This window comes from Polypterus senegalus, chromosome 5 (assembly GCF_016835505.1).
Source record: "Polypterus senegalus isolate Bchr_013 chromosome 5, ASM1683550v1, whole genome shotgun sequence".
Taxonomy (NCBI): Eukaryota; Metazoa; Chordata; class Cladistia; order Polypteriformes; family Polypteridae; genus Polypterus; species Polypterus senegalus.
Window position 1 is genome coordinate 45,565,018 of NC_053158.1, and position 26,083 is coordinate 45,591,100.

The 26,083-nt window shown below is 39.8% G+C and overlaps 1 long non-coding RNA gene across 1 annotated transcript; it reads left to right on the forward strand.

Moving 5' to 3' along the window:
- Window positions 1-4,110: 4,110 nt before the first annotated feature.
- Window positions 4,111-23,352, forward strand: LOC120530248. Its single transcript, XR_005633930.1, has 3 exons — window positions 4,111-4,278; window positions 20,694-20,858; window positions 23,238-23,352. It is a non-coding gene; the product is annotated as an uncharacterized LOC120530248 (long non-coding RNA).
- The last annotated feature ends 2,731 nt before the right edge of the window (window positions 23,353-26,083 follow it).

A 26,083-nucleotide genomic window follows, 5' to 3' on the forward strand; every position in this document is an offset into this window, starting at 1 on the left:
TAGCAGCAGCTTTGGTCTCTGTGCGTCGCTCTTTACCCATGTTTCTTTAAATTGCCAACACATGCCAGAAGTGTCCAAGTATGAGAAGGCCGACTGCTTTGTTTGGGTGAAAAGGAACTGCCGTATGGATGTAAAATGTGAACAACCCAGTGCGCCTGACTGGCTGACACACCCGCGTTTCCAAACGTCACACTCCCACACCACTGATAGTGTTGTATTTCATTTGCCAACATCCATTATATGCAATCATGTTTGAACAGAGACTCGCCTTAAAAAGACAGCATCCTTCACCCACCATTTTCCCCAAACGCAGCACTGCTCCGACTCACGGTACGATTTCAGTGTTGCTCTTTCTGACTGATTGGTGCAATTTGTTTGCTTTCCGACATATTGTAAATAACGTAAATTCATCTCACTGTCGTGCTTATTCCGTACGTAATACCATGTAACACATTATAATTGTCCTGCTTTTCACTAATATACCCATGCCACCGAAAAAAAGACGTAGAATTGGAAGGTCCACTTCAGATGCCACAAGAAAGTCTATTTCAAGGGCGTATGGAACGCCACACCAGACAGAATCCAGAGTGGAGGAACTTACAATAAAATGTGAATCAGAAAACTGTTTTTTTCTATTTCTACTTTCTGTTTCTGTTATTTGGGAAATTCACCGGTTATAGATTCCCGGGCAACGGCGGGTACTCCTGCTAGTATCATATATTTGTGAAGTATTCCTTTAAATCTGGAATTAGGTGGAAAAAGAGTTACAGGCATATGAGTCTCATATGAAGCATGGCTGTGTAGCAGTAAACATCCTTACAGCTGATTTATGGAAGAAACACAACACAACATTCATGTGGATCGTATTCTCCCCTAAATCGTTTTTTATTATGCTTTTCCACAAGAATATCCATTAGTGTCTTGCTTCAGAAACACATTTCATCTCTTTTATCGCCCACAGCTCAAAGATGGTGCCCAGTGAGGACAATTCACCCTACCCCTTCATGTTCAGGAGCTATAGAAGTGAGGCACTCCCGAAAGGTAGCGTCACATTCAGGAGATGAGGTACCCGCATTACAGAGTTTGCCCTATGACCGGACTGCTCTCAGGGCCTATCGATAAGCCAACGGCTAAAAGATTATTTTGCTAACACATTGTGCTTTCAGTTCTTTGCAAGTAAACGGGGTGGCCTGGCTGGCACCCCAACATTTCCTTTGTGTCCTGCCCTTTTGACTGATGACACTATTCAATTATAATTTTTATTTGTACAGTAATACAAAAATACAGTATTTTACATAAAAAGGTGCAGAACATTTACAATGAGTGAGATGACTTGTTTGGGACCAGAGAACGCCATCAATGCATTTGTCTCAGCATTTTTTGAAATGATGCTTTGTTTTCATGACATGTACTACCAACTGTGGGATCTCTTCACTTGAACCTAAAGAAAAATATCTAAAGGTTGCTGGAACAATTCGAAGACTTATCGAGAATTTAAATAGATACCAGCACCTATTTTGCTTTACATTATTAAAAAAGAATGAATATATAAGAAAAGCAGCCACTGAAATATAGATGTTTATTTTAATTGGGATTTTTATAATTATGGATGGTGAAAAATCCCAATTATATGATTTCAAGTTATAACACACTAAATGGTGAGAAGGTTGAATGGAAGAGGTCATTGCCCTAATTCCAACCCCAATGAGCAGCGTTTCACAAAAGGAAAGTATTATGTGTGTTTGATATTTTATGCTGCATTACAACATCCATTCATTTTGTAAATCCATACACAAAATTGCAAAACATGACCTTTCATTTTCAGTTTTAAATGTTAATTTGACACTATAATTGTGAATTTAAAATACTGATAATTTTGCTAGCTTTTTTTATTACAGATTCATGAGGAGACAGAGATTGCACTTGAAACAAGGCAGGAATCAACTATGGACCATCACTTGACCAATTCACATTTTAATATTTACAGCAGCCATTTAATCTAAGGAGCAAACAGGATTACCAGGAATCAAATACACATGGATGTGGGAGCAAAGTGGAAAATTTACCAGGAGTCAGACCCCAGTCCTTAGAACCATAAGTCAACAGCACTAATGTGAACCAGAAGGTTCTCTAAGAAGAAAATAGAAAGAAGGGGCACATCGATCTATGATAGACGATTACTGTCAGACCAAGTAAAATACCACCTGGCTGACAAAGAACACTTCATGTCCCCAAGCAACTAATAAAAGGCCCAAGGTGTTCCTATAAAAGGATAAGCAACTGGAGGGCTGCCCTGAAGAAAGGGCTTTTTATGGCCCATTGCAGCCCTTCTCATACTGCACCTGAAATGATAGTCGATGAAGCTGCAGTTCTGGGTAATTCAGAAAATTAGTTGGTATCGGCAAATCAGGTTTAAAATTGTGTCACAATTGCACAGTGTATGCCCAGTTTAAGACCTCTATGATATCCACATGCCCAGTGTAGGTTGACGACTGTGTCATATGCGTTTTCAGTCATTTTATTGTGGACAAAAATACTTTTTAAATCGATGTGAAAATATTGATGCAATAGTAATAGTTTGGACGTAGCCTTAGATTTCAATCCTTGTTCATCCCTTCCTGTTTTTATTAAATTTATTTAATTATAAATGTCTTTTGTCCATTTCTTGGCCTCCCCGACCGTATTCTCATTTTAGGGAAAACTTGAGAGAGCCCCAGTCTTCCTCCACTAGTATTAATAAATACTTATTCTATACTAATAAATATACGAAAAAAATAAATACTTATTCAATAACTAATTCATTCTGTATCGTTTGAGGACAAATGAAAAATTATATTTAAAAAATAATTTAATCCATCATTAACCTGTCACTGATAATGTAGATGGTCATTGTACACATGGGATTTGAAATATGGGGCCTTCAAAAAATTGGCTATGGTGTGCATTACCTGATATAGTTGCATGAAAATGTAGAAATGTACTCTGTTTTCGGCTCCATTGACATTTATTTGATTCTTACTGCTTATTTTTTCTGTTAATTTCAGTCGTGGCCTTCTCCTCCAGAGTGAAAGCCTGTGAGTATTCCTGGTCCCCAAGAATTGTTCTCCACTTGAAGGGTCTCAAAAAGCAGAATTGTCTAAAAAGACTGACAGATTCCTGCCAAGCAGTCACTGACCCTCGTTAACCTCATTGTGCCCATCCTGACCAGTCACGGTAGCTCAGCATCCTACTGAGTGACAGTTTGTGCTTTGGTTTATTATTCCCCATCATTTATAGGATGGCCACTGTCTCCGGTGGTTCATTTCTACTTTGTCAAACTGAATTTGTCTGAGGTTCGGAAAGTAAAAGAATGAAAGGGGAAATTTGTCATAGTTAATGGTGAATAATGAGTTTGATTTGGTTGAAGTTAAAATATAAATCAATTTATTAAGACACAAATCTCAGGAAATCTTAATATATTTATGTAATTTCTGCTGTCTGATGTTTTAATCAACACAGGAACAAACAATCCTGCCATTTTAATGCTCTTCTTGCCCCTGCTGTTCAGCTCTTCTAGGCAGCAGTGAACACTTTCTCCTCTGCTTGCCCAAAAACGCAATACAAACACCACCAAATTGACATTGCTACATTTAGCCAAAGTGGTTCAAGAACAATTGTTACATGATCAAACAATTTCCTAGGCCTCCGTCGGCATTTTGTAGTGTGCTAAGTTGTGGCTTTGTGACCTAAATCTCTTACGCTGCCTGTTGCTCACTCAGTGGGCCCCACTGCTTTCCAAAACAGAAGCTTTTCCTCAACATGTGGTTTTCATTTTCTCTCGCCCAGAATTTGCCGTCTAATGTTGGAGCCAAATGCCCAGTAGCATGAGGAGACGTTTAGAGTAGTAAAGTGAGACGCATTCTGGAACAGGCTGACAGAGCTAATCTATTAAATGATAGTTCTCTAAATGAGCACCTTTCATCGCCAGCACCAGCCCAAAGTGCACTAAAATGCACATCATAACAGAAATTACACACTGTATCCGTGTAATTAGAGCGCTGGCAGACAAAGTGACTTACTCAGAGTCACAAAGTGAGTCAGGAGTAGGATTGGAGCCTGTAGATTATTAGTGTGAAGTCCAGCTCCCCAGCCTTTAGGTCAGACTGTAACTTGCAGATGTAAAGCCTGCTGAAACATGGATTTCCTCTGTTGTTACAGAATCGGATCAGCTAAGAGCTCTTGACTGCAATGGAGTGTGAAGATGAAACAACCTCAGAAGATCTCCGACAATAGCGGAAGGTAAGACCTGAGTAATTCCATTTACTCGTTTTTTCTTTGATGGCCTGATCCATTCATTTTCTAACCGGCTTCTTTAATTCAGGATCACAGAGTCAGAGACTGTCCTGACAGCAATGTATCCGAGATGTAAAAACAACTCTGGGAAAGGTGCAAGACATCTCACAGCCACTCAAGTGCAGACGATTTTGAGTCACCTTGTACAACCCATGTGAACAGAATGTGTAAAATCCAGAAAGACAGTGCCCTCATCAGGATTTGAACCCCGAGTTATCCAGTGTGCTACAGCGCTTCACCACAAATACACACATACATATTTATATACTCATCAGGGCTTCATTATGAGGAAACATTTAAGTGGGGCACAGAAAGGAAGGAAGCCCCTGACCAATGTGTGTTGTCTCCCTAGTTAATATGCATACCATACTTGACAGACTAGCAGCGTATAAAGAGGCCCAAGGCTTTCTGTTGGTGGTTCAGATAAGATAGCGGTTTTTTGACAATGAACTCCTTTAGAAAGAGACGGAGACTGCGTGGAGGTACACTGGGAGGGATGGCCAAGATCATTACAATGGACACCTGGACTGCATACACTGTGAGGGATGTCTCCTTAGTAGAAGGACACGGGGAGATGGCTTATGAAGGGTGTTATCTCCAATGACCTGCTATTTTGTACTTCCAATAGGATAATTTGCCATGTTACAAAGCATGCATCATCTCAGAATGGCTTCATGAACACAACAGTCTCCATATGCTCACACAGTTCCCAAATCTCAATCTAAAAAAGCATTTTGTGATGTGAGCAGGAACAGGAGGTTTCCAGCATGAGTGAATGGCTAAAGAAAATCATGAGAACAAAGTAATGCTGTTGAACCACCACGGACAAAATCCCTAAGGAATGTTAATAGATTAGAACACTGGAAAATCAGAACAGGCCATTCAGTCCAACAAAGCTTGCCAATCCTATCCACCTAACTTCTCTAAAATAGCACCAAGTCGAGATATGAAAGTCCCCAAAGTCTTACTCCCTACCACATTTCTTGGTAATGGATTCTGTGTGTGAGGAATTTTAACATTTGTGTATCCTGTGTTCTTGCTAAACTCATTTTAAAGCAAAAAGCCTGGATCCATTGTACTAATACCTTTCATGACTGTACTAGTTATAGGGTCATTATTGTCACATGTGCAGAATACAGTGAAATCCTTACTTGTTTCTGCTAATTTACATGGGACACCTTGTCATGCTGGCTCCATGATTAGTGAGTATATCTTGAACCTTCTGTCTTTCAATGTCAAGGCATTGTTGATGTTCAAAGACAGTACTCCAAGGTCTCCACAGCCAGTTTCCAGGTCCTTGTTGAATTGATGCTGTTATTTCCTGGGTATTGTAACTTTTAAACAGAGAATGACAATATTACAGTGCCTGCGTTAAATAACGTAACTAACCAAAGAGGATGAAAGGAGGTCCTAGTTAATTGGACTACTAAGGCTCCAAGAACAAATACTTGGTTCCAGATATCGAAGTACAGCATCATAATGGAATGTATGACTCAAACAAAAAGCACTTACAAATAAAAGATCTCATACAATGTATCACACGCTCCTTTGGCAAAAAATAAGGGACCATCCTGGAAAGTGTCCTCTGGATGCAGCTGAAGAGCTGAGGAAACATGTTTTCCCTGTCTTGTACAAAGCTGGTGAAATGAAGACTGTGATTTCACACTCGTACTCTAGGTAGATCATGGTAAAGGTGCTATGGTCACCAGGGAGTGCCCTCCAGCTCCTAAACACCAGACACAACAGACACAAGTGCAGAGCAACACATGTTTTATTGAGAAGAGGAAAACGCTTTTCCTTCGTTCCACCTACAGCAAGCACAGTACAATATATAACAGTCTGCCTTCTTTCTTCTCTTCATTCTCTTCCAACTCCGCTCCTCCTCCAGCAACCTTTGTTCTCTTCTTCCTGAGTTTTACTTCCCAAATGAAGGCAAGTAGCTCCTTATATTTAAAATCCCAGGAGTACTTCAGTCAATTCAAGTTTTCTCGATCTGTTAGTATCCTGCTAGATAGCCTACTAGACATTAAAGATTTCTGTTCTGTCCATATATTAGGAACCTTTTCAAAAGTTCAAAGAACCAAATTCATATGTAAACAACCCTGTCCAAAATTAAATGGTTCTTTGCCAAGCAAATCTTCTATAAGGAACCATGCAACCCTCATTAGTGTAGCCTAATCTTCCTGTACTCGCCCCACAGGAGTGAATCCTGATGTGTTTTTTTTGATGTAGTAGACCTTCCACCTTAATGTCTGCTGCGTTGTGAAATTCAGAGATGTCCTTTAGCATGCTCTACACACTAAAGAGCTTTACTTGAACGCTTCTGGTGTTTCTGTTAGCTGGAATGAGTGCGTCCATTTTACTATAACCCTTATAGTAAAACCAAGGTGTTTTTGCCTGGTGCTCACAGGATACTGTGCAAGCTCTAGTGTTTGCAGTGTGTAAGCATTCCAGGATGGTGCTGGTTTTGTATATTCTTGAACCAGCATGGATGACACCTACAATGTTACAAAGGTCAAAGTCAATTATATCATGTTCCTTGGTTTTTGCAATGTTTGATTGAACAAAAACCTAAACTCCTGGACCATAAGATGGAGTCATAAGTTTTGCTGTTTGGTGGAGGAGGAGGAGGCTGCGTTTGTGCAAAATAGGATCCTGCAGGAGTATTTAATTTATGTACTGTAAAAGGCCAACTTTACCTCCTGTGTAGCAGCCGTCCTGGAGGTCTGCCCATTCACCAGATGCCACATGCACCCAGAAGTCTGTTGTATTGTAAATTGAATAAGTAAATAATAATGAGTGTTTCTAAAATCCAGCTGTATAAAAAGTACAGAGCTCCCTTATCCCTATCATATGACCTTTTTTTCATCCTTTTTTTTTTTTGTTTTTAAATTAGAGGCAATGTCTGCACCCCATTAGCCACCCTGTCTCTTGTTGGCATTTAGCCGGTAATCTCACTATGTTTTCCGTGGCTGGAATGCAGCCAGAATCTGCAGCTGATGTTACTGTCTGTATTGTCTGGAGTGCCGACAGCTTTAGTGCAAAGAAAAAAAGGGACCAGGCTATATTCATCAGTTAGCAGTTTATTCATTTTATAATATGACCTAGCAACCCCAGCAGCACACTGAGGCACAGTGCCATAATACATAATATGTTTAACAGCGATAAATGACCCGCTGTAATAAGACTAACAGGTTCAAGTCTAAATTACTGTAATATTGTTATCTATCTATCTATCTATCTATCTATCTATCTATCTATCTATCTATCTATCTATCTATCTATCTATCTATCTATCTATCAAGTAACCATAAACCCCATTCTTGGGTCATCTTTATGTCAATCTCCACTACAAGTGTCAGCGGTAGCTCTTCTTTGCCCAAGAGGCTAGACCCTCTAGCGGTCTCTAAACCCAATACAGCCATTAAAGAGTCACCCAGCTGAGCTCCTAACTGCCCATTTCCACAAAGGGGCAACAGAGCATACTCTTCCCAATAAGAGACATTATGCTGCCACCTAGCAGCTTTATGGTAAAGTATTGGCTTCCTATATGTCCTTGCTGGCCTTCCTCTTAAATGTATCACTTGATCGCAGCTTTGCCAGGTAGGGATCTTGTATTGCTACTTGTATGCTGTGTTTCTTGGCTATTAGGACGAATGGTGACCTGTGTTTTGCTCTTCAAATGAACAGTTCTCTTAATCAGGTGTTCCTGGAGGTCTCTCTGCTGTGTAACTGTGTCTACCACCTGCTAGCAAACCTAGTATTCTCACATATGATATGCAGAGGTGTTCCATGATCATCAACATGATTCTCTCCCACCCCTGCAAAGATTCCATTTTCTTGATAGCCTTTCCTCTAGCAATTGCTGGACACCAAATCACAATATATGAAAGAACACATAGTACCTACGGTATATAACAAAACATAGCATTCTCAAAACCACTTAATCCAATTCGGGGTCATGGGGTTCAGTGCCAGTCCATTGCAGGGCCCACATGGCACACACACCCACACTCAACACAGGGACAATTTACAATTAAAAATTAACCTAATACAAGCATCTTTGGGAATGTGAGGGAAACTGGAGTACTTCTTCTTCTTCTTCTCTCGGCTGCTCCCATATCTTTCTGTTCTCTACATCTTGTTCTGTTACACACATCACCTGCATGTCCTCTCTCTCACCACATCCATAAACCTTCTCTTACTGAGCAAAATTTACACAGACACAGGGGGTGCATGCAAACTCAGCATGGAGAACCTGTGAAGCATTGGCACTGACAACTGCTCTATCATGCATCCTTACTCAGTAGATAAAAAACATACTTATTAACATCAAAAAAATATTTTGGTGAATAAACAATTATTTAGAATACGACTTGATTCTCTTTAGCCAAAATAATGTTTTTATAATATATTGAAGTGTGCTATTATATATGAATGCTTTTGAATGTCAGTTCCAAAATAATATTTTTATAATATACTGAAGTGTGCTATTATAGATGAATGTTTTTGAATGTCAGTTAAACGCCGGCGCCTTTACATTTTGTGTCCTTTCTTTAACCCTCAGCCATGTTCTTTGCAATAGAAGGGAGACACCTAGTGGCCAAGTTTTAAAATGCTGAGTTATGCTACATAGTGTCCTGAGACAACTGGCAGGTTCATGCAGTATTGTGCTATTTTTATTTCTGTAGTATGCACTAGGGTGCACAAACCACAATATGTTACGCAAATTCTAAGTCTGCAAAGTGGCATTTGATCTGGTAATTCCATTTTTCAAACTGTATGGTATAACAAATTAGATGACTTTATCTTACACTTTAGCAGTAATAAATGATTTCAAACAACAGCATTGGTAGAACGTTTTCTTTTTGATATTTATGTAGTTATTTAGTAGCTGCTGCCTCAGCCCAGTTTAATACATTCCTCACATAAACACGCCACAATAAAAGCAGCAGAAGTGACATTGCATTGAGCAGCGTGCTATTTCTTTTAATTCTTCAGAGATTAAAAGGCAGCAGGGAGTATGAGCTCTTTGTTAGTTTCACACATCGTGTGTCAGACTTCAGTAGTTTGTAGCTTTCCAGTTTTTTAAAAATAAGCAGGTGTTGCTTTGACTCATCATACTTGATGGACGAAACAAGAGCTGATTGGCTCACAAAAAAATCTGCCAGTGTTTTCATTCTGGTGGTAGATGACGTAACCCGGTGGCTAAGGCTCTAGACTTTTAGTCACAAGGCAGCTGGCTCTGTCACCACTTCTGACTCACTTGATCACCCTGTGCTAGTCACAGAAGACAGAGAGTGACAGAGAGAGAGAGAGCTGTGGCCTGAGTTTAAATGTAGAAAGGTCCCTAAGGATGAGGGCAGACAGTCCAGCATGTGTCAGGGAGGCCAAACCCTCCAACATAGGAGCATGGAGTATGTAGCAAAATGTAGGTAAGTCCGGGGATGACTGTCACAAGAGTAGAACTCTCCTATTCAACTACTAAGGGACACCACTCTCCTTTTAAGGGAATAAACATGGAGGATGTGTGGGAAATTGAAGGTTCTGGGGTGTAGGAACAGCAGAGGCCACTAGAGGGAACTCTAGCTTGATGCTCTTAGAGCAAAACTAGGGCAAGATGAACCCCAGAAGAGACTGTTACATTTATATTACAGTTTTTAGACACTCAAAGCACTTTACATAGACAGTGGGAACCCACTTCAAACCATCAATTTGCAGCATCCTCCTGGATGATGCAACAGCAGCCATTTTTGCACCAGTAGGTTCACCACACATTAGTTATTAGGTGGTGAAAGTGTGAGAAAGATAGTTGGCCAATAAGGGACAGGGGATAATTAGGGGACCAGAATGAACCAAGCCCTGGTGTGCAATTTAGCCAGGACATGGGGGTGCAATTTACTTTTTTTTGGAAGGATGCCCCGGGATTTTTTATGACCAAAAAGAGTCAGGACCTCAATTTTACACCTCATCTGAAGGAGGTGCCAATTTTTAGAGCACAGCCTTCCATCATTTCAATGGTGAATTGGGTGGTCAGACACAGTCACTATGTTAAGTGCCCCCGATGGCCTCATCATTACCTCTTCAAGAAGCAACCCAGCTTTCCATAGTCGGTTTCCCATCCAAACACCGACCGGGCCCAGACATGCTTAGCTTTGTGGATTACCTGTTCTGTGCAGGTGGAATGGCTACTGAGTTCTTGGTTCTTGGGATTGACTGGCAGAAATTTGAAAGTTGCCTCGAGCCAGAGATCCAAATACATTGGGGTGAGAGCTGGGACAAAGGTTCAGCTGGGGTATGAGATCAGTGGCTAAACAACATGAGAGAGAAAGAGATGGGGAAATGGTGGGCTAGGTGGCTTTTTGGTGGGAAAGTAGGTGAGCTACTTCAACTGAAAGACATAGGCAGACCTAAAGAGGCTGTTTTATCTGCTCAGATGTATTTTGTGTCCTTTTGTGTGCTTTATTTAGTTAACAAAGACATTATTTCATACACTTTTTGCTTGACATTATTTTAGATATAAAGAGTAACCATAATGGCTTCATCATATGCTTATTATCATAGAAGACAGGGATGGCATTCTGGCCAGGAGGCCTTTATAATGGATGGCTCCCACAGCCTTGTGTTCCGTCAGTACTCTGGGTGGCAGCATAATTCTGATTGGGTTCTCACTTGGACACTTGCAGAGCATTATGGGAGTTGTAGTTCCAAGAGGCAGCCTGGCTGGATCTTTGGGTGCCACTGGAGAGAGCTGCCCCCTGTCCTGTAGATGTTCTACTGACCTAGAAGTGCTTTCCAGATACAGTACCGTTGTACCAGACATACTGCAGCTTAAACAGGAGCTCCTCTGCCCCAGCAAAGAGAGTCAGAGTCGGACAAGGAAAAAATATTGGGAATGTGTGAGAGGAAAAGATATCATGAACTGTGAATACAGCCTGTTTAAAGATATCCTTGTAAAAATAAAAGAGTGATGTGAATCAGAGCCCTGTGCACTGTAGTTGTGGTCCGGGCTGAGGGTGCAGGATACCCCCTATTGTCTACAATATATATACAGTACTGTACAAACATCTTGTGAAAAAATGCTGTAAAGTGGAAGTACTTTTAATCCTAATGGCATAATAAGTTTTTATCAATCAATAATCTTAATAAAAATTGTAGTAAACTAAAAAAATGACATCAACATTTGATGTAACCGCCTCTTTTGCCTTTAAAGCAGCAGTGATTCTCTTAGTTACACTTGCACAAAGTTTCTGATGGTATTCACTTGGTAGATTGTTCCAGGCCTCTTGGAGAACTTGCCACAGTTCCACTGCCATCTTCGGTTGTCTTAGTTCCTTCTGTCTCTCCAATTATCCTAGACTGGCTTGTTGATATTGAGACCAGGGCCCTGAAGAGGCCATGCCATCTCTTGCAGGATACTCTGTTCTTCTGTTCACTGCAGAGAATTTGTTTTTATGATTTTGGCTGTGTTTCTGAAAATGCAGCCCCAAATCAGCAGTGAACCTCTATTGTTAACTTAGTGTCGCCTGCAGACAGTCATCCAAGTAAAGTTCTCCAGCCTTTCATTGGACAATCTGCCTTCTGTTAGTGTCAAAACATTTTAAATTTGAACTCATCAGTCCAGAGCACTTGCTGCCATTTTTTGCACCCCAGACCTTATGTTTTTGTATGTAGGTGAGTTATTTGGCTTTATTTCCACCTTGGAGGAATGGCTTTTTGGTTTGTTTGACCGCTTCTGATAAAACTTCTCTAGGCTGTTGATGGGTGAACCTGGGTCCCTGTGATTTCTGCCAGTTCTGAACTGATAACGGTGCTTGACATCTTCTGATTTTGAATGGAGGTAAGCTTCTTGTTTGATGCAATCTGTTTCCGTGGCCGACCAATGTATCTGCCGTCTTTAAATTTGGCTGTTTGTTTGTGCTTCTACAGAAGAGCATGGACAGCACATCTGGAAACATCTATCTTTTGCAAAGTTTTTTGCTTTTGAGGAGAGGTAATGCAGGATGACTACCTTGTATCATGTCGCTATCCTCACTTTTGCCACTGTGTATGATTTGCAGGTTAAACTGCCACATTTACTGCACCCATAGCTTATTAGTAAGATTGTCCCTTTTCATGTTTCTATTTCAGTTAATCACTTTGGTTCAACTCACATATGATGTCATTGATCATTAGCCCCTGTGTGTTACATGTGTTTAACCTAGATCTGGGCTGTAGAGAAAATAGGTCTATTAATATGTGAGGTTTCTTTTTTTAAGGACATTTAAATATCTTATTGTATTGCCTCATGTTTTTGCAAAAAAGGAGTTTGGCAGTCTAAAATATGCTCTTTTTTATTTACACACTAATCTAGAAGGCACAAAATAACTGTCTAAGACCACTATTTTTGTCACCTATCTATCTATCTATCTATCTATCTATCTATCTATCTATCTATCTATCTATCTATCTATCTATCTAGCCTGAGGTGACCATAAATGCCATGCTAGGGTCATCTACTGATGTCAGCGGTAGCCCTTTTTTGCCAGAGAAGCTAGACCCTCTACACACATATAAATCCATAAGAATGTACTCACAGGGCATTTCAATTTCTATTTCTGTTTTTCATGGGCTACCTAAAAGAACATTAACATCAATAAATGATGAAGGTCCTGTCTGATGTGTTGTGCCCACAATCATCTTTGATGTCCTCCACTACTGTTTCTTGTTGGCTGTGCTATCCATGCTATTCTGTTTAGAATACCTCGGCTTTCATCGTGTCCTGGTCTACTTCTGCGGCCAGGTGTCACCCCAAGGGACTGCCCAGAGTCTTCATTATATTACAACATATCAATTGGTACAAACATGTGTTTAGGGTCCAAGTCTCACAAGACAGGAAGGCTGAGATGGGAATTTGAACTGGGCAACACATAAGAAGGAACTGTATTTTTCTTTTTTGTTGTAGAACATTTGCCATCATTCAGTCATTCATGTGAGGTTGTTTGCCTTCATGTATTACTCAGTAACTCTTTTAGGAATATACAATAAATATATAGGCAAATTTAGTCCAAGCAAAAATAAGAAATACACTTATATATAGTGAATGCCATCACAGGTACTAAACTTTGATTATTTTTCCACATATTTTTATGACCAGAGCCCAGGCAAGTCAAGCGACTTGCCAAGAATCACATAGAAAGTGGAGACAGAACCATCAGACTTAGCCAACTAATCTGCACGGTTAAATTCTGTGACTGCATTTTAGTTAAAAGCTGTTTAGAGACTTCTGTGTTGATGGTGTTACGCAGAGGACATACTGATTCACTAATGATAATGTTTTGTAATGCACCATACAAGTGGCATATGCGCTATATAGTTAGCAAAACTCTGGTTGGTGCAGTATCCTTATGACATATAATGTAGATGTGTTTGTTAAGGGTTGAAAACGGGTCACTATCTTTATAACCATTTTATTCCTTTGCTATATATTATTGTGCAATAAAATGCAAAAACAATACCCACTGGCCTTCTCACAAGTAGAATGTGTTTGTTATGTCTGTCCACCTATTCTATGGCATAGTTAGCACAGATAAGTCAAACAAACACAAAATATTTAACTTATTGTACTGTGTATACAGTAATCCCTCCTGGATCTGGTTCTGGAACGCAACCTCCGCGATAGATGAAAATCCGCGAAGTAGAAACCATATGTTTGTATGGTTATTTTTATATATTTTAAGCCATTATAAACTCTCCCACACTGTTAACATTATTAGAGCCCTCTAGACATGAAATAACACCTTTTAGTCAAAAGTTTAAACTGTGCTTCATGACAAGACAGAGATGACAGTTCTTTCTCACAATTAAAAGAACGCAAACATATCTTCTCTTCAAAGGAATGCGTGTCAGGAGCAGAGAATGTCAGAGAGAGAGAGAGAGCGCGAGAGAAAAGCAAACAATCAAAAAATCAATACGTGCTTTTGGGCTTTTAAATATGCCAAAGCACCGCAATAAAGCGGCATGTTTTAGAGGAGCGTCCGTATCCTCTAGGCAAACAGCCTCTGTGCAAACAGCCCCTCTGCTCACACCCCCTCCGTCAGGCGCAGAGAATGTCAGAGAGAGTGAGAGAGAGAGAAAAGCAAACAATCGAGCACTGCGCGGGAAACATATCGTATATCATTGAGGAGTTTTAGTTAATACGTAATACATGCTCTGATTGGGTAGCTTCTAAGCCATCCGCCAATAGCGTCTCTTGTATGAAATCAACTGGGCAAACAAACTGAGAAAGCATGTAGCATAAATTAAAAGACCCATTGTCCACAGAAATCCGCGAACCAGCGAAAAATCCGTGATATACAGTTAGATATGCTTACATTTAAGATCCGCAATGGAGTGAAGCCGTGAAAGTCGAAGTGCGATATGGCGAGGGATCACTGTAATTATTGTTTTTTATATTACACATTTATTCATTATTTTTATATATACAATACTCATTTTCAGCAGTTTTCAAGTTTTACGAGGTATGGTTAGATCCCAAGAATTAATTTTCTGTTCTCAAGAAAAGAAAAAGCCCAGAAAGAGGAGAAAGAGACAAAAACAGAATCCAGCGCAGAAGAAGGATGTCCTGGTTATTTGCCTGAATGGCAGAGCTGAGTTAGGGGTAGTGTTCTGTGTAGTGGCTTAGTCCAGGGTAGGTAGATCTCTCTGTCACCAGAGGGCCATTTATAATCTGGTCCCCAAGACTTTGGTCATGTTAGGCAACTCACAGTGTGGAGCATCCTGGGGATTTACAGACAGACCCAAACATTTCCTGAAAAATTATAAATGGTATCAGGTAGTCATAGGAAGAAACTCTTGGGGATTTCTGATCCTACATATTTGCTGTTTAAAATGACATTTGAGCTGAGTGGTATAGATTCAACAGAAAGTGCTATGACCCAATGGTCCTATATACTTGAAGGGTCAACATCGATCTAAAATGTAATTCTACAGCCAGGTAGTGCACTTCAGTTAAGGCATAGAACAATCATACCCTGCTAGACCCATTTCAAGGTAAAGTCTGTGTGTGTTTGTTTTTAAATAATCATAGCAAACTTGCATTGTTAAGTTAAACTCTCACCCACAGTCAGTGCAGTAACAGGAAAAATCAGAAACAAAAGCCTTAAAACTTACCAAATATATTCACTTTGAACTGGCAGCCATTCTGGTTTTACAAGACATGTCTTCCACGTTGTGCAGCTATGCTTAGAACATAGCTGGAAGTAATACATTTTTAGCTCAGAGTCTTGGCACTGTGTTTTTTGAGGAAAGGATTCTGTTACGTGTTCTCTTCTCTGCCTACAGGGAGTGAAGCACATGGAGTGACAAAGCAAACAGCAACCCGTCTGAAGGAAGCTATAGAATTGGAGCCAGTTTAAGCTAAAATACGGTATGCTGGGAATGCGTACGCTCAGGAAGTGAAAACAAAAAGAATATTTGTAGATGTCATCAAATGAGTGCTACTTGAGCACTCTTAAAACTCTACTAACAACGATGCACCTAAGGGTGAAAAGTGGATGCACATCTTAAGGAAAAACGAAGTAAATAGGGAAGCCTGTTCTTTAACTCTGGAGGCGTCAAAAAAATAAATGATATTTTTGCTAGAATAATTTAAAAATGGTTATATATTAATATAAGTGCGGTCATAAGAATTAAATTATCATGAGCATTTTCAGTAAAGGAGAAAAAAACAACATAACTTTTGTTTCAGATTGCTTCTAGTGCTGTACTTTATACGCCACTGGGGAGACTTTATTTAAATTTGTAAATACAGCTTTACTTAGTAAAGGTAAATTAATGTATATCACAACTGCAAAAAAAAAACAAAAACTTTTTCTTCAAAAAAATACAAACTTTAAATTCAGATTTGAAGGAGGATGGCAGCTCTGTGGAGAGGAGGAACGTCCATCTTAACACCGTGTTTAAAGTTCCAGTACATTTATGCTATATTTCTGCCCTTTTCTCTATATTCTGCATGTAAGTAATTTCTATTTACTGTGCTGTACTGATGGAAAGCAGGTGTGGGCTGCCGTCCTGATTGGGACGGCGCATGATTCATTACCTGGACGGGATGCCAGTGTATTGAATGGCCAAGAAGAAAGGCAGGGCTGTTCCCTGCCTTTGCCAGGAGGTGCCAACTTCAAAGTGAATATGCTGGTGTCCCAGCATGGACGGACTGAAGTTCCTTAACTGGCATGGAGGCCAGTATAAAAGATAGACGGGGGAGACGATCAATTTGGATCATTGGCTCCCCCGATACACTAAAAGGCAGCATTCCTTAGTTAGGATTCCCACGTGAACACCTGCAAAGCATGCTGGGACCTGTAGTCCCATGGGGCATTACTGTTGGATTTCGTGCAAGCCACCAGGGAGTGCTGCTGAGATTAGTAATCCCTACTTTCAGCGATTTATGTTTGACCCCATAGCACTTCCAGTAGGCTATGCCTTGGCACTGGGTGCTCTTAGGTTATCGATAAAAAAAAAAGCCACTCAGCCTCATCCAGACGAAGTGGAGTCAAGTGTGGAAGACAAACAAAGCTTTTCTGGAAGGAGTGGAGGAGAAGAAAGAAAAAGGGAAGAAAGAGAGAGAAGAGAAAATTGTGGTTGTGCAAAAGGTGTTGAGAAGGCTTTTGTAAGGTATTGGATAAAATAAACCTCTAAATTGGACTGGGAGTTATTTCTGTGGAGTTGTGTTTGGGGTACTGCAATGCCCCCTACAGGTCACAACATATGTAGTAAGTGTTGTACATTCCTTACCTTTAACCCATGTAAGCAGCTTATTTAATTTTGCAAAGCAGAACTTTGTTTCTTATATCAGTTCAAAAGCTAAAAGACAGTGGAGGAATGGAGGCCATGATCCACAACTTTAAAAAGATCTCACAGCATTGATAGCTATATAAGAGGGTCCATTCACACTTTTGGAAGAGAATGATAGTATTACAGAGTTTCAGAAGTCCAGAGGAAATCAACTGCAAAAGCAGTTCAAACACAAATAGATATTTCAGCATCAAGCCGAGGATGCCCATTTTCCAGTGCTTGTTCAATGTGACATAACATGTTAGTTTTTACCTACTCCAAAAGGAATGGACCAATGAGAGTTTTTTTTTTTTTTCATATTGCTAAATAGCATAGACCAAAAGGAGTATCGTGGGCTTCCTAGGTATGAATGTAAGGAAGAGGGAAAGGAGGAGATGGTGATAGGTGAAGATAGGTGAAGGGACCACTGGGATCCCAAACCTTCATAGCTAAAGTGTTTTGTTATTTGTTTACTGCATCACGAATAATGAAAGGCCTCTAATTCCATCCTCTGCCTTATCTTCCAGTTCATGTTGGGTTGAGGACATGGGACTATGCCAGCTCCTCCACCTCAGTATAGACAGAGGAACATACAGAATAAAGGCTCTGGCAAACCCCAAAGCAAAGAAAACAACATAAAGTATACCTCTGTCAGACTTGGGTCAACTGGCCACCCAGCGCCACCCTGAGAATATCGATGTCCTAGGTTTAATTAAGATAGTGACAAATTCTAGCCATTTTGGTGGAAGCTAAATAAAACATGCTCGCATTTTGTGTGCTTTCTTTTTGATCTGTCATTTTAACAATCTACTTTCAAAACCAAGCAAGCAATCATAAGATGCACATGTTTGCAATATAACAGGAAAGCAATGTAAATAAAGGAATCCAGCCAATGCAGAGAGAGAATGTGCAAACTTCATACTGCAACTATTGTGCTTCAAGGGCATATCTTAACAAACATTACTCTAATCACTCCATCAAATTTAGGGATATTGGGGAGCCAAAGCCCAATCGTGCGGCAGCAGATGTATGACCATATGGATGACAGTCTACTACAAGTAGTGATGAACAAAACAGCCAATTTTAGTCTTGCATACGCTTTCATGAAATTTCCACTAAAATTCACTTCACTTGTGACTTAACATCTGCAAAACTCAAAAGGCATTTGGGATTTTGAAAATTTTTTGGGGTGGAAAGCAAGGAATGCTGCTCGATGAGGGTCATTTAGCAGCCAAAACTGCTGTCTCCTTCATCAGCTGCTCGTAAGCACTGTCCTGATCTTCCACACGTCCTTCCATGCAGCACCATGCACCCTCATCTGCACCGAGCATTGCCTACCTACACACTCATGTTGTCATTTGAGGTCAAAGGAAACACCAGCTGCACTCACTTTCCCCATCACCATAAGCCAGTATCCTTCTATAAGCTCACCGGTGTAACACACTCCAGCCAATGGGATTTAGCAGTTAGAAGTGCTTCCAAATTGCTTGCAGGTAAATGTTGGTTTTATTAAAATGTGTTATATTTCTTGTGCTTTAAAGTGTTAAGAATGATAATAGACAATTTTTCTTGGTGTTAAAACTGTAAGTTTTTTTCTTTTTCTAGAACATTTGACCTTTTGTTAAAGCAGCAAGTTTGAAGCGCAGAAAGAGGATGAGTTAGTGGGGAGAGTAGACCAAATGCTAACCTAGCAAAAATAAAACATACTGCTGTAAAAATGGCCAGCTTAGCAAGATGAAAGTTCAAAATTTTAAACGGTAAAATGATCATTGTCTAGACTTACACTTGCGTAAAAGCGAAGTGAAACGATTGGATATTGTTATGCAGGCATACCTTGTGAAGGTGTACTGATATACAGTGGTGTGAAAAACTATTTGCCCCCTTCCTGGTTTCTTATTCTTTTGCATGTTTGTCACACAAAATGTTTCTGATCATCAAACACATTTAACCATTAGTCAAATATAACACAAGTAAACACAAAATGCAGTTTTTAAATGATGGTTTTTATTATTTAGGGAGAAAAAAAAATCCAAACCTACATGGCCCTGTGTGAAAAAGTAATTGCCCCTTGTTAAAAATAACCTAACTGTGGTGTATCACACCTGAGTTCAATTTCCGTAGCCACCCCCAGGCCTGATTACTGCCACACCTGTTTCAATCAAGAAATCACTTAAATAGGAGCTGCCTGACACAGAGAAGTAGACCAAAAGCACCTCAAAAGCTAGACATCATGCCAAGATCCAAAGAAATTCAGGAACAAATGAGAACAGAAGTAATTGAGATCTATCAGTCTGGGAAAGGTTATAAAGCCATTTCTAAAGCTTTGGGACTCCAGCGAACCACAGTGAGAGCCATTATCCACAAATGGCAAAAACATGGAACAGTGGTGAACCTTCCCAGGAGTGGCCGGCCAACCAAAATGACCCCAAGAGCGCAGAGACGACTCATCCGAGAGGTCACAAAAGACCCCAGGACAACGTCTAAAGAACTGCAGGCCTCACTTGCCTCAATTAAGGTCAGTGTTCACAACTCCACCATAAGAAAGAGACTGGGCAAAAACGGCCTGCATGGCAGATTTCCAAGACGCAAATCACTGTTAAGCAAAAAGAACATTAGGGCTCGTCTCAATTTTGCTAAGAAACATCTCAATGATTGCCAAGACCTATGGGAAAATATCTTGTGGACTGATGAGACAAAAGTTGAACTTTTTGGAAGGCAAATGTCCCATTACATCTGGCGTAAAAGGAACACAGCATTTCAGAAAAAGAACATAATACCAACAGTAAAATATGGTGGTGGTAGTGTGATGGTCTGGGGTTGTTTTGCTGCTTCAGGACCTGGAAGACTTGCTGTGATAGATGGAACCATGAATTCTACTGTCTACCAAAAAATCCTGAAGGAGAATGTTCGGCCATCTGTTCGTCAACTCAAGCTGAAGCGATCTTGGTTGCTGCATCAGGACAATGACCCAAAACACACCAGCAAATCCACCTCTGAATGGCTGAAGAAAAACAAAATGAAGACTTAGGAGTGGCCTAGTCAAAGTCCTGACCTGAATCCAATTGAGATGCTATGGCATGACCTTAAAAAGGCGGTTCATGCTAGAAAACCCTCAAATAAAGCTGAATTACAACAATTCTGCAAAGATGAGTGGGCCAAAATTCCTCCAGAGCGCTGTAAAAGACTCATTGCAAGTTATCGCAAACGCTTGATTGCAGTTATTGCTGCTAAGGGTGGCCCAACCAGTTATTAGGTTCTGGGGGCAAAAATTCTTTTTCACACAGGGCCATGTAGGTTTGGATTTTTGTTTCTCCCTAAATAATAAAAACCATCATTTAAAAACTGCATTTTGTGTTTACTTGTGTTATATTTGACTAATGGTTAAATGTGTTTGATGATCAGAAACATTTTGTGTGACAAACATGCAAAAGAATAAGAAATCAAGAAGGGGGCAAATAGTTTTTCACACCACTGTATTCTGTGAAAATGACATTAGACAGAGTGAGACTTGGGTTGTCTACCTTAAAAAAGCTTTAAATATTCAACAGTTTATAGTGAAAGGCTTGAAAGAGAGAGAAAGAAAACCAGGAAGAACACAGTCACCAAGAAGACCCTTGCACTGAGACGAAGCAATGTAAGCTGAAGAGACTGAAACTCCACAGACATTGGGTGTATCGGCCAGCATCGTCAATAGCAGCTCCTGAAATATCCAGGTTGTACAGTTTGAATTTGCCACACAATTTGCTTTTATTTGCTTTTGGCGCATTATAAATATTTCACAATGTTAAAGACTAAAATGACTGAATACAAGTTTATTATCTATCCCCCTTGTTTGCTTTTAGTATTTGCTCTCTGTTGCAATTAGGGGTGGAAATGAATCAAGAGGAGATGTCTTCTCATTAAAAAAGAAGTGAAGTGCAGTGGCAGCCAATTCTGGGCGTATCTCGGGTCCATAGTTCCAGTGGCAAGTGGATTGTGGCTGCTGGGCTTTGCCTTCACCAGAATGAATTTTGATGTGCTTTTTACATTAACAAAGAAGGTTATAGATGAGATGAAAATAAATGTGCTAATTAAATGAATTTTACATGTGGCAACACTCAGTTTGTTTTTACAAATGTTTTGCAAAGTGAAAAGATTCAATTTCATGTGAATTGTTTTACTTACCATTTATTATTAGGCACACTCACGTACCCACATTCACTTATATCAGGCCAATTTAGATTCAACAATAACTTAACATGCATGTGTGAGGAAAGATAAAAGGAAAGCCTATGTACACATGAGGAGAATATGCAAACTCACCACAGACAATGACTAAGCCAGGATGAATGAAATATAAACGAAAATTTAAAATCCATCTCACAAAACTAAATATAACTTTCTTGTGTAAAATAAACATGTGACAGACTTAAGCCAGCTCACCATCCAAGTCCTTCAGGACCATTTTTGTAGTAGACAGACAAGACAGTCCAGGCAGGTGTCCAATGCTTTGGAGGTGACATATGAAGCGGTAAAGCAGACCCAACTCTAGAATCAAACTGTAATGATGCCAGTTCTCCCATCTGTTGTTAAGCCATAACTGGAAGAAGTTGCTTTAGCAAAAATAAAAAAAAGAACAGCATCATCGAGACAACACAGGGAAACACAGAACAGAAATAAAACAGAAAGATGTTTGCCTTTGATTTCTTTCAGGCAGACCCAGCTTTATTTTCTTCTTGGTGGTTACTGATTGTTAAAAGTGGAACAATCCACAAAACAGGCTATGACATGGCCTAGGGCCTCTAAGAAAGAGTTCAATAAAGTATAATTGCATGGATGAATGAATGAATTGATCTATGGGTGGATGACCTAAATTTTAACATGAAAGAAGTTGAATCAATGATATTCTCTCCAAAGCAGCAGAAGAGTATTATTATGCACTCACACAGACTGCTCACAAATATCATAATTTCCTATAAAGGCAATGCTAATAAAAGTTTTGGGCCTTCATTTTACAGTTAATATGGTGCTGCGGCCTACCGCCAGGAGGCAGAAAGGAACCCTACAGTTGGGGTCCCTTTCTCCCTGTTTCTCTGTTCTCGATTGGGAAGAACAAAAAAGTTGAATGGGCATTTGCTCTGGAATTGCGGTATGAAGAAATACTTGCTTTCTCAGGCACGGATGTTCCACCACAGATACCGTATTTATTCATGTACCACGTGCACATTTTTTCCCGAAAATTAGCATTAGAAAATCAGGTGCGCGTCATACACGAGGAAATGTAATTCTGTAATATTTACTTCTTCTGCTTGGGCTTGCTTGCTCGCACACTTGCACTCTTTTTCTCTCTCGCTCGCTTGCTTGCGCACTTGCACTCTTTCTCTCTCGCTCGCTCGCTCGCTTGCTTGCGCACTCGTGCTCTCTCTCTCTCTAAACGCTTTCTATATAATCACAACGTGTGTCGTACACGGGGAAAAATGATTTTTGCAATTTTCTTTGTAAAAATTAGGGTGTGCGTCTTACACGAGGGCGTGTGGTACACGAGTAAATACGGTAATCTGTGTAGTGGGTTGTGGGACTTTGTTTGGTATGAAGAGTCTGGTTTGGAAACTGCAATAATAAGCATCACCAGATCTGTAATTTATTTAAATATACAGTAAGCGATGCAGTCACTGAATGGTCCAAAAGCGAACAGCTGAAAGGTTATCTTTGATTATACGATAGTATGTATGCACAAAATAACATTTAGAGATATCTCAAAATGCATTTTAAGATTATGGAAATGCATTTAAGTAATCTGAATACACCTCTATTTCATGATATCTGAGATGTACAGTATTTTAAGATATCTCAAAACAATTTCCTGATATGTTGAAATGATATGTGGTATATCTTGGCAGTAAGGGCAGGAGTTTAGGCAGGAATGGAATTGTTAAGTACACTGGAGGTAAGTAAACAAAACAGGCACTTATTTAGAAAAGAAGAGCTTCGGCAGTAAACACACGTGCTCATGGGGGGCAGCTGTGGGCTTAGATAACTGTAATGATCTGCCAGACCTGGGGGTGGTGCTGTCATCTAATAGTTTCTCCTTTCCTTTCTCTGCAAACCCACAGAAGGAATTTCCACCTGATGACCTCACTTCCTGGACCCGCCCCTTCTGACCTCACCTCTTTGTATAACCTCATCAGTTCATTCGTGAGCTCCATCTGTAAAGACATATCTGCCAATCTGCTGTTTTTTTTTTTTTTACCTGTTTTCAAGTATATGGTGGTACCATATTGGCATACCCCAACTCTTTATCATGGTCTGTTTCTGTTTATTTCACAAAAGATAAAAAAGGAAAAAATAAAACAAGAAAGAATTATAACTTATGCCAGTTAAAGTGTAGTTCTCTAGGATTTTTTGGTTGCTTGGAAGAAAACTTGAAAACCTTAGTAAATCCAACTGGTAGGGCAAAATGTTTTTTAATACATTATTAAATGGAAAATTTTCATTCATCTGCATAGACTTCTCCGCTATTCCATACAATCGCCTTTTCAATTATTATGGTTATCTGGCATTACTGGGCTTTTTCTCAACATTTTCCACCATTTCACTAAAGATTACTTCTTTCTTTGATTGTGTATTGTACATTTGTGGCCTTTTTGTGTGAGGTAAGTCTGGGGTAGGGAGTTTTTTCTTTTTTAATATAAAACCATACTATTCAGGGCTCAGTACAATTGGACAAGTGATATGTATACAGGGCAAGGTGAAGATGAGTTAGGCTGATTTGTTTTTTCTATTAAATAAATTTTACAGTCATTACCGTGACATGTAGGGAGCACAGTGAAATTCTTTTTGAATGTGCTAATCAACATGCACGGGTCCTCCCTGCGTGGCGTTTGTGCATTCTCCCTGTGTCTGCATGGGTTTCCTCCAGGTACTCCTGGTTTCCTCCCACAGTCCAAAGACATGCAGGTTAGGTGCATTGCCGATCCTAAATTGTCCCTAGTGTGTGCTTGGTGTGTGTGTGTGTGTGTGTGTGTTTCCTGCCCTGCGCCCTGTGTTGGCTGGGATTGGCTCCAGCAGACCCCCGTGACCCTGTAATTAGGATGTAGCGGGTTGGATAATGTGAGCAGAACTACCTTACCTCAAAGCTTCTGAAAATGCTATCTACCAATAGAGGCATTCAAAGTTTATTCATTATAACGTTATGTATCCTAACACCTTCTGGTTTTACATGTTGAATGTTGGTCTGACATGCCAATAAGAATTTCACTGTCGTCTGTACACAAGATAATACTGTTTCTCCTCCTCCTGCTACAGAGTATGTGCACTTACTCAGCTCTCATCTTTCTTTCTTTCTTTCTTTCTTTCTTTCTTTCTTTTCTTTCTTGTTCACCTGGCTCTAAACTAAATGCTGCCACCTCTAGGTTGAAGTTAGTAAACCTTTTCCTAAATTGCACATAATTCTGTAAAGCACATACTTGTATATACTCGCATATAAGTGGGGTCTTAAAATCCAAAAAATCGATCATAACATTAGACTCCGACTTATACACCCATTCAAAAATGTGACACTTCATTTTTTTTTACATCTTCCTGCTTCCTCCAGTCTCACACTAGTTTATCTTACACATTGCATTTTGTTGCAGCAGCACAGTTACCAATTTCTTTCGGCACTTCATCGACTTTTAATTTATAACCATATTTTCTTCTGATTAAATGCTCCATCGTAGATAAGGGATACTCTTACGATAAAGGTGTATGAGGATGTGAGATACAAAAAACACAAATCAGTGTAAATGGGTATTGCCGTGTGGTCATGTAGGCACAAGTGTGCTCCATGGTTTCTCTCTCAGGTAGGTGTTAACATATCATAATCTCTTGTACAGATAGTGTGAGTTTTCCACATTCGACTTATACGACCAACATTATAAAATACCAGAAACTATACGGTAAAATCAAGCCCCGACTTATCTGCGAGTACATACAGTAACTTTTTTGATTTCACAAGTACAATAGAATGTAAAAAAAAAATATATATATATTTTATGAAGATTAGCTTCATAATGGATTAAGGAAATATTTAAAGTAAATAGCTTTAGTTAATTTGCTAATCAATGGAATCCCTTCTGAGCTCAGAGTCGTCCCCTTTTCTGGTTACAATGTGACCAGGCTAAAACTTTGCCCCAGTGTTCCTCTAATATCACTGCACTCCTTAACCCTCAGTTCTCACTAACGGGTCAAGTCCTTAAATGGCTAGATGGTCCTCCTCCCAGTTAGCACCCACATGCTGCCACTTATGGGCATAAGAGTAATAATAGACCTCCTGCCAGTCCTCATTATTAAATGAATAACATGGTCTCAACTCTCCCCCAACTTGGGACCATATGCTACCCCCTTTTTGTTTGATGTTATTTTGCCCTCTGTATTATTCTTCTGTTAAAATGTCAGACACACTTGGCATGGACTGGGTTGGTTGTCCTCTTGCTTTATGTAGCAACATTGCTCTTTTCTCTAATGATGACAGTGTTTGTCTCTCTGCTAGGTGGCCTCTATAAGAGTATTTTCCAGTAAATAATTAGAGCCTATGTTTAATGGTCTAGTCAAGTCAAATCACGCTTTATTGTCATGCTTACAGAGTACAGTGAACTTCATTTTAATGTTAGAACAATCTAGAAGAGAACAGGCCATTGAGCCCATCAGAGCTTGACAGTTCTGTCCTCTTACATCTTCTAAAATAACATTGAGGCGAGTTTTGAAAGTCCCTGAAGTCCTACTGTCTACCACACTACTTGGGAACTTATTCCAACTATCTATGGTTCTCTGTATGAAGAAAAACTTTGTAAATATTTTGCGAAATTTATCCGCAACAAGTTTCCAACTGACTATCCTTGTTCTTGATGAACTCATTTTAAAATAACAATCTCGATCCACTGTACTATTTCCCTTCATAATTTAAACACTACAATCATGT